We start from the raw sequence: 14,876 nt of genomic DNA on the forward strand, positions 1-14,876 counted from the left end.
AGGGTCATGTTAAACGTAAAAAACGAGTTGATATACAGTTTCCAATTTTCAGGTAAATATAGAATACAAAAAAGTTGTTTTTCACCATGTATCCAAGAATGCATGTGTGTGTTGGAAATGATCATTGCTTTCACGTCCAAGTGAAAAAAGAAGATAAGAAAAAGGGTTTCCCGTGATCTTAGCGCTGTACGAGCTAGGAAAAGCCGTTTTCTCACCCAACTAATGCAGGGTCATGTAAAACACACAAAATGAGTTGATATACAGATTTCACGGTCAAAATGTGAAAAAGAATAACAAAAATGTTGTTTTTCACCATGTGTGCAAGAATGCATGAATGTGTTGGAAATTATCATTTCTTTCAGCTTTAGGGTTCTGATGATGAGAAAAAGCGTTTCCCGTGATCTTAGCGCTGTACGAGCTAGGAAAAGCCGTTTTCTCACACAAATAATGCAGGGTCATGTAAAACACACAAAATGAGTTGATATACAGTTTTCATGGACAAAATGTGAAAAAGAATAACGAAAAAGTTGTTTTTCACCATGTATGCAAAAATGCATGAATGTGGTGGAAATTACCATTTCTTTTAGCTTTAGGGTTCTGATGATGAGAAAAAGCGTTTCGTTTCCTGTGATCTTAGCGCTGTACGAGCTAGGGAAAGCCGTTTTCTCACACAACTAATGCAGGGACATGTTAAACACACAAAATGAGTTGATATACAGTTTTCATGGTCAAAATGTGAAAAAGATTACCAAAAAATTTGTTTTTCACCATGTGTGCAAAAATGCAAGAATGTATTGCAAAGGTTCATTTCTTTTAGCTTTAGGCTTCCGATGATGAGAAAAGGCATTTCCGTGCTCTCAGCGGTGTACGACCTGAGGAAAGCCGTTTTCTCACACAACTAATGCAGGGTCATGTTAAACGTAGAAATCGATTTAATATACAGTTTTCATTTTTCATGTAAAAAAAGAATACAAAAAAGTTGTTTTTCAACATGTATCCAAGAATGCATGTATGTGTTGGAAATGATCATTGCTTTCACGTCCAAGTGAAGAAAGAAGATAAGAAAAAGGGTTTCCGTTATCTTAGCGCTGTACGAGCTAGGAAAAGCCGTTTTCTCACACAACTAATGCAGGGACATGTTAAACACACAAAATGAGTTGATATACAGTTTTCATGGTCAAAATGTGAAAAAGATTACAAAAAAAAAATGGGTTTTTCACAATGTGATGAGAAAAGGCGTTTCCCGTCCTCTCAGTGGTGTACGACCTTAGGAAAGCCGTTTTCTCACACAACTAATGCAGGGTCATGTTAAACGTAAAAAACGAGTTGATATACAGTTTTCATTTTTCATGTAAAAATAGAATACAAAAAAGTTGTTTTTCACCATGTATCCAAGAATGCATGTATGTGTTGGAAATGATCATTGCTTTCACGTCCAAGTTGAAGATGAGAAAAAGGGTTTCCCGTGATCTTAGCGCTGTACGAGCTAGGAAAAGCCGTTTTCTCACACAACTAATGCAGGAACATGTTAAACACACAAAATGAGTTGATATACAGTTTTCATGGTCAAAATGTGAAAAAGATTACCAAAATTTTTTTTTTCACCATACGTGCAAAAATGCAAGAATGTATTGCAAAGGTTCATTTCTTTTAGCTTTAGGCTTCCGATGATGAGAAAAGGCGTTTCCCGTGGTGTACGACCTGAGGAAAGCCGTTTTCTCACACAACTAATGCAGGGTCATGTTAAATGTAAAAAACGAGTTGATATACAGTTTTCATTTTTCATGTAAAAATAGAATACAAAAAAGTTGTTTTTCACCATGTATCCAAGAATGCATGTGTGTGTTGGAAATGATCATTGCTTTCACGTCCAAGTTGAAGATGAGAAAAAGGGTTTCCGTGATCTTAGCGCTGTACGAGCTAGGGAAAGCCGTTTTCTCACACAACTAATGCAGGGACATGTTAAACACACAAAATGAGTTGATATACAGTTTTCATGGTCAAAATGTGAAAAAGATTACCAAAAAATTTGTTTTTCACAATGTGTGCAACAATGCATGAATGTATTGCAAAGGTTCATTTCTTTTAGCTTTAGGCTTCTGATGATGAGAAAAGGCGTTTCCCGTGCTCTCAGTGGTGTACGACCTGAGGAAAGCCGTTTTCTCACACAACTAATGCAGGGTCATGTTAAACGTAAAAAACGAGTTGATATACAGTTTTCATTTTTCATGTAAATATAGAATACAAAAAAGTTGTTTTTCACCATGTATCCAAGAATGCATGTATGTGTTGGAAATTATCATTGCTTTCACCTCCAAGTGAAGAAAGAAGATAAGAAAAAGGGTTTCCGTTATCTTAGCGCTGTACGAGCTAGGAAAAGCCGTTTTCTCACACAACTAATGCAGGGACATGTTAAACACACAAAATGAGTTGATATACAGTTTTCATGGTCAAAATGTGAAAAAGATTACCAAAAAATTTGTTTTTCACCATGTGTGCAAAAATGCAAGAATGTATTGCAAAGGTTCATTTCTTTTAGCTTTAGGCTTCTGATGATGAGAAAAGGCGTTTCCCGTGCTCTCAGTGGTGTACGACCTGAGGAAAGCCGTTTTCTCACACAACTAATGCAGGGTCATGTTAAACGTAAAAAACGAGTTGATATACAGTTTTCATTTTTCATGTAAAAATAGAATACAAAAAAGTTGTTTTTCACCATGTATCCAAGAATGCATGTATGTGTTGGAAATGATCATTGCTTTCACCTCCAAGTAAAGAAAGAAGATAAGAAAAAGGGTTTCCGTTATCTTAGCGCTGTACGAGCTAGGAAAAGCCGTTTTCTCACACAACTAATGCAGGGACATGTTAAACACACAAAATGAGTTGATATACAGTTTTCATGGTCAAAATGTGAAAAAGATTACCAAAAAATTTGTTTTTCACCATGTGTGCAAAAATGCAAGAATGTGTTGGAAATTACCATTTCTTTTAGCTTTAGGGTTCTGATGATGAGAAAAATCGTTTCCCATGATCTTAGCGCTGTACGAGCTAGGGAAAGCTGTTTTCTCACACAACTAATGCAGGGTCATGTAAAACACACAAAATGAGTTGATATACAGATTTCATGGTCAAAATGTCAAAAAGAATAAGGGAAAAGTTGTTTTTCACCATGTATGCAAGAATGTATTGGAAAGGATCATTTCTTTCAGCTTTAGGCTCCTGATGATCAGAAAAAGCGTTTCCGTGATCTTGGCGCTGTGCGGGCTAGGGAAAGTCCTTTTCTCACACAACTAATGCAGGCTCATGTAAAACACACAAAATGAGTTGATATGCAGGTTTCATGGTCAAAATCTGAAAAAGAATAAGAAAAAAGTTGTTTTTCACCATGTATGCAAGAATGTATTGGAAAGGATCATTTCTTTCAGCTTTAGGCTTCTGATAATGAGAAGAAGCGTTTCCCCTGATCTTAGCGCTGTACGAGCTAAGGAAAGCCATTTACTCACACAATTAATGCAGGGTCATGTAAAACACACAAAATGAGTTGATATACAGTTTTCATTTTTATAAAGAATAACGAAAAAGTTGTTTTTCACCATGTATGCAAGAATGTATTGAAAAGAATCATTTCTTTCAGCTTTAGGCTTCTGATGATGAGAAAAAGCGTTTCCCTGATCTTAGCGCTGTACGAGCTAGGGAAAGCCGTTTTCTCACACAACTAATGCAGGGTCATGTAAAACACACAAAATGAGTTGATATACAGTTTTCATTTTTATAGAGAATAACGAAAAAGTTGTTTTTCACCATGTATGCAAGAATGTATTGGAAAGAATCTTTTCTTTCAGCTTTAGGCTTCTGATGATGAGAATAAGCGTTTCCGTGATCTTAGCGCTGTACGAGCTAGGGGAAGCCGTTTTTTCACACAACTAATGCAGGGTCATGTAAAACACACAAAATGAGTGATATACAGGTTTCATGGTCAAAATGTGAAAAAGAATAACAAAAAAGTTGTTTTTCACCATGTGTGCAAGAATGCATGAATGTGTTGGAAATTATCATTTCTTTCAGCTTTAGGCTTCTGTTGATGAGAAAAAGCATTTCCCGTGATCTTGGCGCTGTACGAGCTAGGGAAAGCCGTTTTCTCACACAACTAATGCAGGGTCATGTAAAACACACAAAATGAGTTGATATACAGATTTCATGGTCAAAATCTCAAAAAGAATAACAAAAAAGTTGTTTTTCACCATGTATGCAAGAATGCATGAATGTGTTGGAAATGAGCTTTCCTACCACTTTCAAGTTGGTGAAGACGAGAAAAAGCGTTTCCCGTGATCTTAGCGCTGTACGAGCTAGGAAAAGCCGTTTTCATTTATGCAAGAATGCATGAATGTGTTGGAAATTATCATTCAAAGTCAAAAATAATGTCATGAAGTTGTCATGCATCCTGAGTGATACTCAAATGTATCAATTTCTGTCCCTCTTTCACTTCTTTACTATTGATGTGCAAACTATGCATTTATGAAGGTAATGCTATTTTAAATTCACAGTAAGTGTGACAAGCTCGGGTTAATTAAGGTAAAGGTAGATGTGGCAAAGGCCAAACAAAGAGCATATCAGGACTTATATGCTAGGTTGGACAGTAAGGAGGGAGAGGTGGATCAGTACAGGTTGGCGAGGCAAAGAGATAGAGATGGGAAGGATGTGCAGCATGTTAAAGTGATTAAATATAGAGATGAAAATGTACTGACAGGTGCCATGAGGGTATGGGAAGATGGGCAGAGTACTTTGAAGAGTTGATAATTAAGAAAGATGAAGGAGAACGAAGAGTAAAAGTCTTGACTGTTGTGGAGCAGGAAGTAGCAAAATTCAGTAAGAGTGAGGTGAGGAGGGCAATAAAGACAATGAAGACGAGTGGAAAGGCAGTTGGTCCTGATGACATACCAATGGTGGTATGGAAGTGCTTCGGAGAGGTTGCAGTAGAGCTTCTGACTAGTCAGTTTAACAAGATTTTTGAGAGTGAGAGAATCCCAGAGGAATGGAGGAGAAGTATATTAGTGCCGATCTTCAAGAACAAGGGGGATGTTGTGCCAGTGGCGCTGTGGCAACTACAAAGGAATAAAGTTGATAAGCCATTCAATGAAGCTTTGGGAATGAGTAGTGAAAGCTAGGTTAAGGGCAGAAGTGAGGATTTCTGAGCAGCAATATGGTTTCGTACCTAGAAAGACTACAACAGATGCAATATTTGCCTTAAGGATGCAGATGGAGAAGTACAGAGAAGGTAATAGAGCGTTGCATTGTTTCTTTGAGAAAGCGCATGACAGGGTGCCGAGAGAGGAGCTGTGGTATTGTATGAGGAAGCCTGGAGTGGCAGAGAAGTATGTTAGAGTGGTGCAAGACATGTATGAGAGCTGTAAGACAGTGGTCAGTGTGACATAAGAGTTCAGGGTGGAGGTGGGTCTGCATCAAGGATCAATACTCTGAGCTCTTTCTTGTTTGCTATAGTGATGGACAGGATGACAGATGAAGTCATGAGACAGGCGTCTCCATGGACAATGATGTTTGCAGATGACATTGTGCTTTATAGCGAGAGCAGGGAACAGGTGGAGGAAAATCAAGAGAGATGGAGGTATGCCCTGGAAAGCAGAGGAATGAAGGTTAGCTGTAGCAAGACAGAATATATGTCTGTAAATGAGAGGAACCTAAGTGGAACTATAAGGCTACAGGGAGCAGAAGGGTGCAGGACTTTAAGTACTTAGGGTCAACGGTCCAGAGGAATGGAGTAAAGCAGGTAAAGAGACTTGTGCAGGCTGGCAGTGTGTTATGTGACAAAAGAGTAGCAGCGAGGGCAAAAAGAAAGATGTTCAAGACAGTGTTTAGACCAGCGATGCTGTATGGCCTAGAGACAGTGGCACTGGCTTAGAGGCAGTGGCAAAGTTGGAAGTAGCAGAGATGAAGATGTTGAGGGTATCCTCGGGAGTGACCAGGATAGAAATGGTTGCAGGAATACGTTCATCAGAGGGTCAACCCATGTTAGCTGTTTTGGAGATAAAGTCAGAGAGGCCAGATTGAGGTGGTTTGGACATGTTCAGAGGAGAGATTGTGAGCATATTGGTAAAAGGATGATGAGCTTGGAACTGCCAGGCAGGAGGCTGTGATGGGTGTGTCCGATCAGCTATACAATGTTGCAGATGCAGTGTTTGGTAATGTAAATGTCTTCAATAGAGGAAAGAGAGGCCCCGATGATCTCCTCTGCTGTGCTCTTGATAGTCCCTCCGGATAGTGGTAAGGATTTTTGGTGGAAACTGGGCCTTCTCAGGAAGAGAAGATGTTTTTGGGCTATTTTTGTGCAAGGAGCAGGTGTTGAGGGACCAGGTGAGGTCAATCTTCACAGAGAAGCCGTTGATGTTAAGCGGAGAGTGGTCCCTCCATGTCCTCCTGACATCGACAACCATCTCTTTTGTTTCAGCAAACCTAATGATGTGGTTGGAACTGTGTGTCGCTACACAGTCGTAAGTCAGCAGTGGGACTGAGCCACAGTACTCAGTGTGGTGGTGTGGGAGGGGCTGTTCCCGATCCACACTGACTGAGGGTTTCCTGTCAGGAAGTCCAGGATCCAGTTACAGAGCTCCCTCTCGTTCAGGTCTGAAAGGCTCAGCCTTGCTGTCTGATGTTCGGGGACGATAGTATTTAATGCTGAACTAAAATCTGCAGTGGGTCTAGTGAGGAGGGCAACAGGGTCTTGATGTGTCTCATGACTAGCCGCTCAAAGCACTAAATGGTGATGGGTGTGAGTGCAACAGGACGGTGGTCATTGAGACTTGGAGCAAGTGGGAACTACGGCACAATCCTAGCTCAGAAAGATGTTGATGTCAGTAAGAATAGTAACAATAGTAAACGACACTAACGACGCTAATTTATTCCAAAAACAGTCTGAGCACACAATGAGCATCAAGGTATACCATAAAAATCATCCAGTTTTACAGACTCTCTGTGGTAATTATGCCACCACATGATATAATTATGTAAGACCAATGCCAAAATCATTAATCAAATAGATTAGCAAATGATTGTGACCTATAGGAGCCACAACAGTCCAATTGTTTAAATTTATATTTAAAATAAAGGTTACAAAACACTGTCCATACTGCTCCTATTGTTTTTGTATTTAAAAAAAAAATACTGGAAATGAAGCTGTAGTTGCGACAACGAAATACAATTAGCTGAAAACATCCGATGAAAAGATACATTTTAAATGTTACGAAAATTATTTTATGAAACCCTTAAAAAATGGGATTGGGCTAAATTGGGTTTTGATTGACTGAATTAATAATCTGATTTGCTAAAATTTTACATTTTCATTGACTATAACTAGACAAAAATACATATGTGGCTTCCTCTGGCTAGACTAAAATGTCCAGTCTTTTAGTCAACTAAATCTTGACTAAACAAAAATAGGATACGGTTGACTTAATATGATAAAAACTATCAGGGACATTTATCCTGGGACTAAGACTAAAATTGAAAATAGCTGATAAAATTGACACTACCCTGCATAGAGTTTTCCTCACATCAGCTGTGGTTAGACACAGTACCTGGTCTTTGGGAGGAGAGTAGGTATTCCTCGCTGTCACATCATTCTACCGAGGGTAAAAGCTGTTCAGCGCATCTGGAGCCATCACTGTCACAAACAGGTAATGATGTCTTGCAGTTGGTTTAGCCCATGCAGTGCCGCCTTTTCCCCCACTCTGATGGTGGAGTCTTGGGTGTTTAGAAGTGCACACACTGTGGTGGTAATCCACGGTTTCTGGTTGGTGATAAGATGATGTTCCTGGAGACGCCGATGCCATCGGTGCACTTGATGTAGCTGGTCGCTGATGCCGTGTACTCCTCCACATCAGTGAAGTGACTGTAGGTTGCAGTTTTCCTAAACATGTTCCTGTCAGTGTCCTCAAAACAGTCCTAAAGAGCAGGGATGACTTCTCTTGGCCAGGTTTTCTTCTGCTGCAAAACCAGTTTTCCCTGAATCATCAACTGCAAACACGTGTTGATCAAGAACACAAGGCCTTTTACATTTAAGGAGACATGATGGATGTCATACATTTACCATGCTAGGCTACAGTAGGTATTCCTGCAACTTTGAATCTGCCCGGCTCAGCTCACGCTGCTGTCTGCCACGGCCTTTGCTAGGAACCACAAACAATGAAGAGCTTCCAGAAATGAAAAGCACATGGACAAGGCTGAAGGGCTGTATGATGTGCTAAGTGATGAGTGTTCCATAGTGAGCCGCATTAAGTTTGTGGAGATGCGTTCGTTACTCGTGACATCTTGCCAAGCAGATAGAGTTTGAGCTTTCAGAAATACAGACCACCACTTTGCCCAGTCTTGCACAAACAAATGGACTTTTCGGAGGTATTTTTAAAGAGGTAGGGCCAAAAACTGCCACCCTCACTGCCAAAAAGAACTTTGGGCAAATTGGCTGCAGGGGGCAGATTGATTACGCAGTCTGCTTCCTGCAGCCAATTTGCCCAAGGTCCACCCATGTTCCCAAGGGCCAAGAAACTCACCCAGGACTGTGGGTCAGGACGTTCCTCAAGAACCTCCCGCTGAAGGTGAAAGCCAAGGAGGACGTAACGAGGATTAATTTCAGTTGCGTACCACCAGACGCTCTCTGGTCGATAAACCCCACCTGAATCTCGCTCAAGCCTGACCAGTGCAGGGACATTGCCACCAACATCATGAGGGGAATCTCGCATGCACAATCAGACGAGGAACACTTGCCTCAGGCCGACACATACTATACACAGGACTGGTAGTCCACTAAAAAGCCCTGCGGCCTTTTAAAATAAAAAAAAGAAACATAGTTGCAAGCGACAATGAGCCTGCCCAAGCACCAGTGCCATTGGCACCCAGGAAGCTAAGACCCCTAAAACGCCCCGGACACTGATGTCACAAAATATGGCATAAGTTTAAGGCATCTTCATAGTCAGACGTGTCGTTCCATGCGCCATTGCTAGTGATTGCTTGGTTGCATCTGTAATGGCACAGGTCCTTGGGTCATGGTTTGTGTAGGCTGCGTAGGGTATGTGTATCTATGATAAGTGTTTCTGTGTGTGTGTGTGTGTGTGTGTGTGGTATGTGTGTGTACAATGTTTATAGAGTGTAATGTCTGTAGTATATGTGTGAGTATGTGTGTCTGTGTGTGTATTTGTGTATGTCTGTGTTCCCGTTTGTGTACGATATGTGTGTGTGTGTGTGTGTGTGTGTGTGTGTGTCTGCCCATCTGTCTGTCTGTCTGTCTGTCTGTCTGTTTTTCTGTGTGTGTGAAGGATGTTTTTGTATTCCTGCTAGGAGCCTCCGTTGTGCTATAAAAATTAAAATCACATAGTGAAGGTCAAAGGGTTGTAGGATGTGCTAGGTGGTGAGCTTTCCATAGTAGCCTGCAGTACGTTTGTGGAAATTCATAGGTTACTTGTGCAATCTTTGTCGCGCAGATAGAGTCATAGAGTCTGAGCTATCTCAACAACTCACAAGCGCAGTCCCCAGTGTTTTACAAACAGGTGGACTTATAGGAGGTATTCTCAAAGAGTTAGGGCCAAAGAGAATTTGTTACCATCTACTTATGTTCCCAGAACAAGCCCCCAAGGCTCAGAGCCTCGCCCAGAACAGTGGGTCTAGGAGTTCTCTAATAACCACCCGCTGAAGTTTGAAGGTAAGAAGGTACATCAGTACATAGAGCCATTGAAGATACAACAAAGATTTAATTATGGTCGTGTACTGCCGGTCAATAAAGATAACCACACTTCTCAAGCCGTTCAAGTCAGTCCTGTGCAGTACTCTGGAAAAAGGAAGAAAAATAGTTACAAGCTACAATATTCGGGCCCAAACACCTGTGCCATCGCCACAACCCCACAACCTGTGTGCCTTTTCATCACGCTAAGACCTCTCGAAGAAATACAGTATGACATAAGTTTAGGTCATCTTCATGTTTGGACATGTATTTCTGATCCGCCATTTTTAGCTGTCACTCAATGTAGGCGAAGGTTGTGTGATGTCTATGAGACATGTGTGGGTGTGTGTTTACGATATCTTTGTCTGTGTATAGGATTTGTTGTGTGTATTTAGGATGTGTATTATGTGTGTGGGGTGTGTGTTCGGCTTGTGTGTTTATATGTGTGTAGTATGCATATGTAACATTTGTGTGTGTGTGTGTGTGTGTGTGTGTGTGTGTGTGTGTGCGCGTGCGTGTGTGTGTTATGTGTTAGGTGTGATTGTAGTATGTGTAGTGTTTGTGTCTGTGTTAAGTGTATGTGTGTTCAGGATGTGTCTTTATTCTTGAAACTAACCCTAAACCCTTATCGCTGCTGTCTGCCACGACCTTTCCTAGGAGCCAGTCTTGTGGCACAGAAATGAAATGCACATGGATGACACTGAAAGCGCTGTATGTTGTGCTAGGTGGTGAGCGTTCCATAGTAAGCCACAGTACGTTTTTGGAAATGTATTGGTTATATGTGCAATCTTGTGGAGCACATAGGGTCATAAGGTCTGAGCTATCTGAACCAATCACAACCCTCATCACCAGTGTACAGGTAGATTTATAGGAGGTGTTCTCAAGGAGGTAGAGCCAAAACCTGGCCCCCTCCTCTCCACAAAGATCCTAGGATTGCATGTCTCACCCAGAACAGTGAGTATGGGAGTTCCCCAAGAACCACCTGCTGAAGTTTGAAGCCAAGAGAGTACAGGTACATTAGTATATTCAACATACAATGAAGATTTAATTTTAGTTGCACACTCTCCAGTCGATGAACCACTCCTGTCCTGGCGGGTCCAACACAAGTAACATCACGATGGGGACACCGCATACAGGGTCAGATGAAGAACACTCGCAGGTCCCAGGCCGGCACATAAAAAACAAAAAGTTGGCCATGCAGCTTTTAAGAAAAAGGAAGAAAAATAGTTCCAAGCTACGATGAGCTGGGGACTTCCGGTTAGCACCCACATGGAGTAGACGTGCGAGTTAGGTGCTCCGACAATTTTACATTTCTTCACTCCCTTATCCGTTTCTAAATAGTAAATCTTTAGAATACAATAACTTTGTACTCTACCCCCACGGTTACATCCTTTTTTCATTTATAATGGCTACAAGGAGTGTTAAGGCCGGGAAAAAGACGACACTGCGACCGCTCTAACAGTCGAGACTATCTCAGCGCTATTAGACAAACACCGTGAAGCGTTAGTGGCAGAATTTAAATCTTCGTTTAGTTTACTGGAAAGTAAGCCAGACCAAATTCAGGCCCAAGTAGAGGACCATGGTAGAGGACCTTTACTAGAACTCGCTACAGATGACCTGAGCCAGCGGGTGAGCGAGTTGGAAAACATCTGCTCCGGACTTCGGGAAAGTAACACTAAGTTAACGGCCAAAGTCGTAGACCTAGAAGGCCGGAGCAGGAGACAAAACCTGCGTGTCCTGGGTCTTCCGGGGGGTTCCGAGAGTGGACTCCCTACCGAGTCCTTTTCGAAATTTCTGTGCGAGGTGTTTGGGAGTAATACGCTTCCATCCCCGCCTGAGATTGACAGAGCCCACCGCATACCTACATCCAAACCCGCTTCAGGTCAGAGACCTCGGCCGGTCATTCTCTGTGTGCACCGGTACCAGGTTAAAGACCTTCTGGTTCGGAAGGTTTGGCGGAGAGGGAAGTTGGAATACCGTGGTCAGCAGGTTCGTATCGTGGAAGATTATGCTCCCGAAGCTTTAAGCCAGCGAGCCGAGTATAGAGACGTTATGACTGAGTTATACAACCGTGGACTCCGGCCTTCTCTCCTGTATCCAGCAAGGCTCCGGATAACTCTCTCTACCGGACAAAAAAAGTGGCTACGCTCGGTGGAAGAGGCGCAGAAACACATAGACAGTCTGCCGAAAACTACGTAGTGCACTGTATTATTATTTTTTTTTATACGCAACAACAGTTATCAGGAAAGTACCATTTCTCCAAAGCCAGTATTGTGTTAGTTTTTTGTACACAGTGTATCTTTGATAGGTTGCTCTGTGTTTTACACTTCTCTTTTAAGGGTGACGCTAGGCATTTCATTATTATTTATGTTTATCTATCTGCATCTATCTTTGTTTGTTTGGGGGCAGTGGGGTGTGTGGGGGAGGGATGCGGGGGGCAGGGGTGGGGGTTCTCCAAAGCCAGTATTGTGTAAGTTTTTTGTACACTGTGTATCTTTGATAGGTTGCTCTGTGTTTTACACTTCTGTTTTAAGGCTGACGCTAGGCATTTCATTATTATTTATGTTTATCTATCTGGATCTCCTCTCAGGGAGAATGAATAGTTCTTTAAACTTTGTGAGCTGGAATGTTAAGGGTTTAAACCATCCATTCAAGAGAAGGAAGGTGCAACTTAACACTGCAATCGCATTTTTACAAGAAACTCACATTCGCAGTTCTGATAATTCTCGTCTTATGTCGCGTTGGGGAGGGCAGCACTACCACTCTACCTTTCAGGCCAAAGCTAGTGGTGTCTCAATTCTCATTAATCCAAACATCTCTTTTGAGCATCATAATGTTATTGCGGATATACATGGTCGTTATATCATTGTTTCAGGGAAGTTAATTAATACTAATGTAGTGTTGGCTAATTTATATGCCCCTAATTATGATGATGTCTCCTTCTTTGACCATTTTTTCTCTGCTCTACCAGATCTGAGCTCATACTCTCTCGTATTAGGGGGAGACTTTAACTGCTGTTTAGATCCATCACTTGACAGGTCATCTTCCAATCCTATACCTCTGAGTAAATCCGCCACGCTACTTCAGTCCTATCTTTGAAGCTTTGGTATCTCTGACATATGGCGCTTCCTTAATCCAAAAAAGAGAGAATACTCCTTTTTCTCACATGTTCATCATACTTTATCCAGAATTGATTATTTCTTTATAGATAATCAACTGATCCCAATGGTTAACACCTGTGCTTATCAGAGCATTGTGATATCGGATCATGCACCAGTTGTTATGTCTATAAGGCTCCCCAATCTTCCTCAAATTAATAAACATTGGCGCTTTAATTCATCATTATTGATAGAGAATGACGTAAAAAATTTATGGAAGACCAGATAGTTTTTTTCTTGAACACAAGTGAAACACCTGAAGTGTCATGTTTAACTGTTTGGGATGCTCTAAAAGCCTACCTCAGGGGACAGATAATTTCATATATATATATATATATATATATATATATATATATATATATATATATATATATATATATATATATATATATGCAAATATAAAAAGGAAGGCATATAAAGAATGATAAGATTTGACCAACCAAATTAAAGAAATTGATCAGCAGTATGATCGATTTAAAAACCCCAATCTGTATAAAAAACGCATAGAATTGCAAACTAATTTTGAACTCATCTCGACGGATGTAATTGAATGCCAATTATTAAAGAGTAGGAGCCAATTTTACATTCATGGTGACAAATCTGGGAAACTTTTAGCTAACCAGTTAAGAGGCTTCAGAGCACAGCAACACATTACAAAAATTCGGATGGAGGATGGTACCATCACTACCGACCATTCTAAAATCAGTGATGCATTCAGGAATTTTTATTCTCGATTATATATTTCTGAGTTTCCAAAGGACTGTAATTCACTTGAGAATTTCTTGAATCAATTAGATACCCCAACACTGTCCCCTGATTCTAGATTAAGATTAGAAGAGCCCATATCACAAGAGGAGATCAGTTCAGCTACAGTATCAAGTCCCCAGGTCCTGATGGGTTCCCTGCAGAGTTTTTTTAAATCATTCTCCTCATACCTTGCATTACAACTAGCTTTGGTTCTATCTGAATCTTTTAAGCAAGGTAAGCTGCCTGCGTCATTTAATGAGGCTCGCATCACCCTTATAGCAAAGAGAGATAAAGACCCAACAGAGTGCTCTTTATATAGACCAATCTCTCTTCTCAATGTGGATGTTAAAATCCTTGCTAAAGTCTTGGCTCGTAGATTAGAGAATGTTTTACCCTCTATTATATCTGAGGACCAGACCGGTTTTGTCAAAAATCGCTTTTCTTACTTTAACATTCAACGTCTTATGGATGTCCTATACACACTATCAGAGGGGTTCCCTAAGTGTGTCCTTTCTTTGGATGCTGAAAAGGCTTTTGATCGTGTGAAATGGGAGTATTTATTTAGGGCTTTAGAAAAATTCAATTTTGGTCCAAGTTTTATCACTTGGGTTAAATTATTATATTCAAGCCCTACTGCCTCAGTTCTGACAAATGCTCAGCAGTCTCAACCATTCAGCCTTCAGCGGGGAACTCGTCAGGGGTGTCCTCTTAGCCCATTGCTCTTTAACCTTGCCATTATCTGGGATTTGGAGGCAGGGAGAAGAACATAAAGTTTCCCCTTATGCAGATGATCTTCTACTTTTTATATCAAATCCAATCTCCTCCCTTCCACCTGTGCTGTTATTGCTTAGTGAATTTAGCTACTTTTCAGGATATAAATTGAATTTGCGCAAAAGTGAACTTTTTCCGCTTAATAACACAGCTGTAACAACTGGTATGCACAATTTTGCATTCAACATAGTGAAAAATTAGTTTACCTATCTTGGTATTACAATTACAAGGAAACATAAAAACCTTTTTTAAAAAAAAATTTACTAGGTTGTTGAACCAAACTAAAAAGGACTTGGAAAAATGGTCACCACTGTCCATGTCCCTGGTGGGCCGCATTAATGCCATTAAAATGAGTATTCTTCCTAAATTTTTATATCTCTTTCAGTCGGTACCTGTTTTCATTCCCAAATCTTACTTTGATGCTTTAGACTCAATTATATCCTCTTACCTTTGGAAAGGTAAACATCCACGATTAAATA

The sequence above is a fragment of the Clarias gariepinus genome, chromosome 17, assembly GCF_024256425.1.
Source record: "Clarias gariepinus isolate MV-2021 ecotype Netherlands chromosome 17, CGAR_prim_01v2, whole genome shotgun sequence".
In the NCBI taxonomy this organism is placed as follows: Eukaryota; Metazoa; Chordata; class Actinopteri; order Siluriformes; family Clariidae; genus Clarias; species Clarias gariepinus.